Source organism: Rhincodon typus, chromosome 8, assembly GCF_021869965.1.
Source record: "Rhincodon typus isolate 14 chromosome 8, sRhiTyp1.1, whole genome shotgun sequence".
Taxonomy (NCBI): Eukaryota; Metazoa; Chordata; class Chondrichthyes; order Orectolobiformes; family Rhincodontidae; genus Rhincodon; species Rhincodon typus.
Window position 1 is genome coordinate 91406281 of NC_063339.1, and position 6285 is coordinate 91412565.

At 42.6% G+C, this 6285-nt stretch overlaps 2 non-coding genes across 2 annotated transcripts; both read left to right on the forward strand.

Annotated features, from left to right (window-relative positions):
* Positions 1 to 14: 14 nt before the first annotated feature.
* On the forward strand, positions 15 to 96 carry trnas-gcu. The gene has a single exon. It is a non-coding gene; the product is annotated as a tRNA-Ser (tRNA).
* A 2310-nt stretch (positions 97 to 2406) lies between these two features.
* On the forward strand, positions 2407 to 2502 carry trnai-uau. Its single transcript has 2 exons — positions 2407 to 2444; positions 2467 to 2502. It is a non-coding gene; the product is annotated as a tRNA-Ile (tRNA).
* Positions 2503 to 6285: the final 3783 nt, after the last annotated feature.

A 6285-nucleotide genomic window follows, 5' to 3' on the forward strand; every position in this document is an offset into this window, starting at 1 on the left:
TTTTTTAAACCGGTGACGAGGTGGCCGAGAGGTTAAGGCGATGGACTGCTAATCCATTGTGCTCTGCACGCGTGGGTTCGAATCCCACTCTCGTCGCTGTTCTCAACTATTTCACGGCTGCTCTCCTTCTTTATATCTTGCGAGTTTCGTAGAAAGTGAAGCAAGAATCCAATTCTTGTCAGTTTATCTCGCCGGAGATTCTTGATCAGTCGACTTCATGGTAAAGTCGAAATCAAGAATTGGAACTTGTTGTCTGAAATCTATTAAAAAGTAGGTTGAATTCGGACAATAAGAGGGAGCTCAATATTCCCTCCAATGAACAGACATCGAATGGAGGAGAAACAGGTAAAAAAATAACGAAATATCAGAAGCACAGGTTTATACAGTGGGATTGTTGATGAGTATTTAAACTAATATTCAACACAGGGACTAATATTTCAAACAGTCCTTACTAAACCGATGGCAAGACAGCTGCTTGATGAAAGACGCGAGCACAACGGGCTCAGTGCAACTTGAGGATGGCTCTTGTTGCAATGGACAGTGCAGTGGATTACCACAGATCTGTGATTCGAAGGTCGTGTTCAAAACCAGCAAAGTCGGCTTTCATTTCAGGTTCCAAACGAATCAATGGTGTTCTGTGGAAACTGCTTCATCCGCACTTGCTGTCATTCTGAATTCCAGTCCCTGCTGCTGACCAGAGGACGTTCGTCACCATCCCACACAAGTTTTCAGAAAATAGTTCGACCAGAGACGACCGCTCGTCCCACAAATCTGCATAGTTGACAAGGAAATGCAACGTAACATTCCCGTTATACATTTGATTTGTCACCTTGAATATATTTAGAGATCTATAAATCCAGATTCTCAAAGTGGGTTGTGAGGATGGGATAGGCAAAACCATTGAATTTTTAGATCAGCCATGATGTTAAGGAATGGCGAGTCAGCGGAGCCGGTTTGAATGGCCTCTTCATGGTCCCATGTTCCCATCTTTCGGTGTTGTTTCGAGCAGAGAATTGTCAACGATAACGTGGAACGCAAAACAGTGCAACATAGGTCTGTGCCAAACGCTATTCTGAACTGAACTGATCCCACTTGCCTGCTAATGGTTGCGTATTTCTCTATTACCTTCCTGTTCACGTGTCTGTCTAAATACCTCTTAAACGTTGCTATCATAATGATGAGAATGGTGAATCGACAACACTGAATATCAAGTTTCTCACCTTTACCCCACCGCTGTCACAACTGGAATGGACAGCTCCTTGGCAGTTTTAGGTCAGACAACGGAGGATGCTCACAGGCGCTGTATCAGACAGCACGCTCCTTCACATAGGTTTCCAACTGGGCACATGGAGCAAGTTGCCATGTAGATGTTGGGGATTCAGGGGTAGATTTCTCAATTGTCGGGCTGGAGTTCTAGCTGTGGTGCTAAACATGATATTCTGATATTCTAAATTCAGTTCTGGCCTCTTCTTAATTTACAATTTTAAATGTGAAATTCAATTTAACTTTGTGTTACATTCTTATGCATTCACTCTTCATGAAAGCCTTGGAACGTGTCTTTGAATGAAGTAATGGTGAAGGTTGATGACGGCGGGTGTCGTGTGTTTCCGGTCGGTTGTGTGAATTTTGCAAACGAACTTGGTGAATTGTTGCTGAATCGAATTCTGTGAAGAATTTTGTGGCATGAAAGGCCCATGACCGTGGGGATGTAACGTTATCTGTGAGGAATTGTTTTCCTGACTCGAAGAGAGTGCACAGTCCTGTTCCCAGGAGTCAGTATTGGCAACAACCTCTCCTCAGGATAGATATTAATGAACCGCACTTGTGTACAAAGTTTCAAAATTCTAAATAATGCAAAACTCGCAAATGACTAAACAACGCAGAAAGCCGCATGAACTGTTTTTTACCAACAAAATTTATCTTGCTGGACATTGCTCTGTGTTCTTTTCCTGAGTCCTGTGACACGGAGCCATGACATGATCAGGGCAACACTTGAGCAAGTGTAAAAAGAGTGCAGTGCCAGGGGGCATGCCAGGAGCAGCACTAGGTACACGGTGAAGTTAACTTCCCACAGCAGGAACATACCCCAAACAGCAGACTGAGGGGAGAGAACTCAGAATGAGGTGAAGATTTGAAATTCGGTGCCCCAAAGACTGTGGAGTTTAGTTATTGACTCTGCTCAAGAATGCGATTGACAGATTTCTACAGAGTAAAAACATCAAGGGCTCAGGGGACAGTGAGGAAAATGTTGAAAATGTACATTTCAATGCAGTTTAGCACTGTGTAATTAAGCAAGTTCCTCGAACAACTTCGGAACCACGAGTGAAGATTTCATATCCCAGTTCACAGGCAATTTGCCAACCATTAAGATATAATCCGAAATATGGAGCTATCCAGATCTATCCCGCTCCAGTAGCGCAATCGGTCAGCGCGCGGTACTTATATGGCAGTATTGAGGCGTGTGCAATGCCGAGGTTGTGAGTTCAAGCCTCACCTGGAGCAATTTTAGTTTGTCGTGGCACAAGAGGGTAATGAGGAACATCAATTTTGAGCAAAGTTTGTGGGGAAACACCAGTTTCTGTGAATTGGGAAATGACTCACCGATTAACAAACACCCTGCAAGTATTCAAAATGTGAAGAAATATCTGCGGAGAGAGAAAAGGTGATCCTTTTCAACTCAAAGACGTTTCTCACATGGGTGACTACACTGAGTTAAATTGCGGGAAAAAGCTGTTAAACTCGTTTCAATTTGTTCACTTTGCTGCAAACTCGCACAGGTCATTGAAATAATTAAAAAGGAATCAGATTTATCTCATTCAGCCGTTCGAATGTTACATTCTACTTTAGTAAGAAATGTTATCAGCTTAAAATAAAGAGCTGCTGAGAAGAAGGGAGGGTTCAAAATGCAAAAAAGACAGAGTCTTGTTTGTGGGTTTCTTGGATGGAGTTCAGAAAGGATGAAATGTACCTAAAATCATCGGAATGTGGTCAAATATTTAAGGCACCAGTTTAAAGCGGGAATTGCGTCTCTCAGCGACGGTTCCCTTCCGACTCGAAAGGGTCTAACTTTACTTTTTAATTGAAAACATGTTCAGTTCCATTTATAATGCTTCATGGAGAATGAACTGCCAATCTTATTCAGTTGCACGTGTACAATAAATTTCTTTGCGCGTGAAGTCAAAGAAATTCGAAACTATTCCCCACCTGCCCACAGACTTTCTCTCACTGTTAAGGTGCCTGTTTAGGGACCTAGGGGTGCAGGTACAGAATTCTTTGAAGTTTACGGCACATATAAACAGGGTTGTTAAACAGGCTTTTGGCACGCTTACCTTCCTTGCTTTGTCGTTTGAATTTAGGAGTTGGGAAGTCATGTTAAAGTTGCACAGGACGTTGGTGAGGTCTCTTCTGGAATACAGTGTGCAGTTTCGGTCGCACAGTTGTAGGAGGCATATTATTAATCTGGCGAGTATTAAAAAGAGGTTTACCAAGATGTTACCTGGTATGGAAGGTTTGAGTTATAAGCGAAGGTTGGATAGACTTGGACGTTTTTCCTCTGGTCCTTAGGAGGTTGAGAGGCTACCTGACAGAAGTTTATAAAATAACGAGAGATGTAGACAGTAATAATGGTAGTTTTCTTTTCCCTGGTATGGAGGATTTGAAGACTCGGGGACATTTTTAAGTTGCAAGGAGATAATTTAAAAAAAGATACGAGAGGCAGAACGTCGCAATGACTGTGAATAAAACGATGGCAAGTTCCAGCAGAGAAACAGGTGGCAGAGAAACTGGTGACAGTGAAGCAGGCATGTGAGGACAAATGTGTTTCATTTGCCAGTGAAATTCACCGCTTCACAAAGTGGGGAACATTGAAGTGAAGTAGTGACGGCGAATACCTTTGCTGGTTACTCACCTTGCGAATGCTTTTTCCGCTGATATCCCTGTTAACATCACAAGTCGACAGGATGAAAGATGCAGCAATACGTGTGGAGCAGTGGTGCAATTGCGTCTGACTTTGAATTGGAAGATTGAAATGTTGTATCTTCCCTCTCTTGAATGAAGTTGACAGCTTTCCTACATTTGCAAATTGACAGTTGCTTCCGAAGCGGAATGTGTACCCAGCGCTGTGTTTGTCAGATTCCGAGCAGCTGAAGTGATTGGATAGCTGGGTTTTGGAAATTGAAAGATGCCCATGAGCAACATCAATGTGGGAATATTTCAACTCACTGTCCATTTCATACCTCAGCTCATGACAACGGCTCCCATCGTCAGAGAAACTGCTTGTCTTCCACATAAAGCTGCCTTTTGCCGGTGAACCGTGTGTACGGCGACAGAGCGTGGACATGACGGAGACGGAGTGCATATAACCCTGAGGCCTCTGTCACTGTCGGAGGATATATCTGTGTATCTCCCTCTGTGGCTTAACATGAGGATGATTACTTCAAGGGTTTTTAACATAGTTTTATCATCTCAAACTTCAGTCCCATTCGTTGATTACCGGGATAATCTCTTTGAAATTTGCACTCTCAAATTAAGAACTCCAAAGGCGGTGGGAGAAACGCTGGAAACTGGGACGAGAATAGATGGATGCCTGAAGACACGCACAGACAAGATGGCCGAATGGTCTTTTTCCACGCTATTAAAAACTCGAAGACGGGGACAAACTGATCTGCAGCCAAAATAAGCAATAGAATGAAAAGGCTAAAGCAGAGTCCTTGAGAAAAGATGGCAATGGCTAGAGCACTTCCCCTCGTGGTCTAGTGGTTAGGATTCGGCCCGGGTTCGATTCCCAATCATGGAACTTGCTTTGTTCTTTGCAAGGTTTTCATGGCCACAGCACTGCTGACTAACTTTTAGAAGCTGGAAGGTAATCTATTTTATCCCAAACGATAATCAAGCTAACATGTAACAAAGAACTGCTGATGCTGGAAATCTGAAACCAGAAAAAAGCGAATTGATAGACAATCTCAGAAGATTGTTGTTGTTGTTCTCAATGAAGGTTGTCCTAACCGTTCCATTCCTTACTTGTCTTTTGTCTGTGGATGGTAACATTTCCTGAATTGTGTACAATGGCATTCAAATTTGTCTGAACACTATCAATAGCTGTTCTTTCATTACCATCCCGCTCTGTGTTTTAACATCACGTAATTTGACAGTTTATCTTACTTTTCCAACTTTTTCAAACAATCCCATTCGTGATTACGATGTGGAAGTGCTGTTGTTGGACTGGTGTGGACACAATCAGAAGTCTCACGACACCGAGTTACAGTCCAGTGAGTTTATTTAAAATGACAAGCTTTCGAGTGCTGCTCCTTCATCATGATAAATTATGACTTTATTGCAACAGTACTTTCTACAAGCAAAGAGGACAATGAAACAAGACTGATCGATGACAGCAGAGTGTAGGAACCTCTACGTTACAGTGACCACAGTGTGACTAAGTTTCACGTTTACTTTGAGGGAGGGCAGTTTGAATCTAAGACGAGCGCTTTATACCTAAATAAAGACAATGGTACAGTTTGAAGTGAGGGATGGCTGAAATGAAGTGGAAGATTAAGTTAAGAAATTGTTCAGTGCAGACGCAATAGCAGAGATTTAAGGAAATAATCCAGAAAAAAAACCCTCCAGTATGTCTTTGTCAGTTTTCCATCGGTTTTGAAGATGAGCACGTGTATTTTCAGCCTGACTTTGGTTTCACAATCCCATTGCGTGACAACACCCAGAAGGTAAGGGTCAGGTAAATGACACAGAACTTCACGACACGCACAACGACAGATAAAGTGCGAAGGAAGCATGCAACGCACTGAGATGGAGCGTACTTATTTATGTGCTTATTTAGGCTTTTGTATATAATCCCTATTACATAAAGACTTCCCTCACATTGGAAAAAAAATAATTTCCGGCTGTGTAACTCTGATGAACAGCTAAATATTTGCCTCGATACAGCATGACGCTGTGAAGCAGTGACATACCACCTTCTGTAACAGCGTGGTCTAGTGAAAGCATGCTGCCCATCAACCGGGACTCAATACATCAGAGTTTTCCAACGTTCTGAAGAATGTATTTACTGCTCCTGCCGTCCCCTGTTATCCTATATCAACTGAGCTTCCCGCTTCCAGTAAACACTTCAAACCCGCACAAATCTGTCATATATTTCACATAGCTTTTGTCCCCAACTAATCTGTCAAAGGTATGATGAACCGACTGGCCTTCTCTGGCTCTCCCACTGTGGCATGACCTAAATGGTAAAGTGCATTGTGTCTGATCCACAGAATACCCTGCAGTATTTCC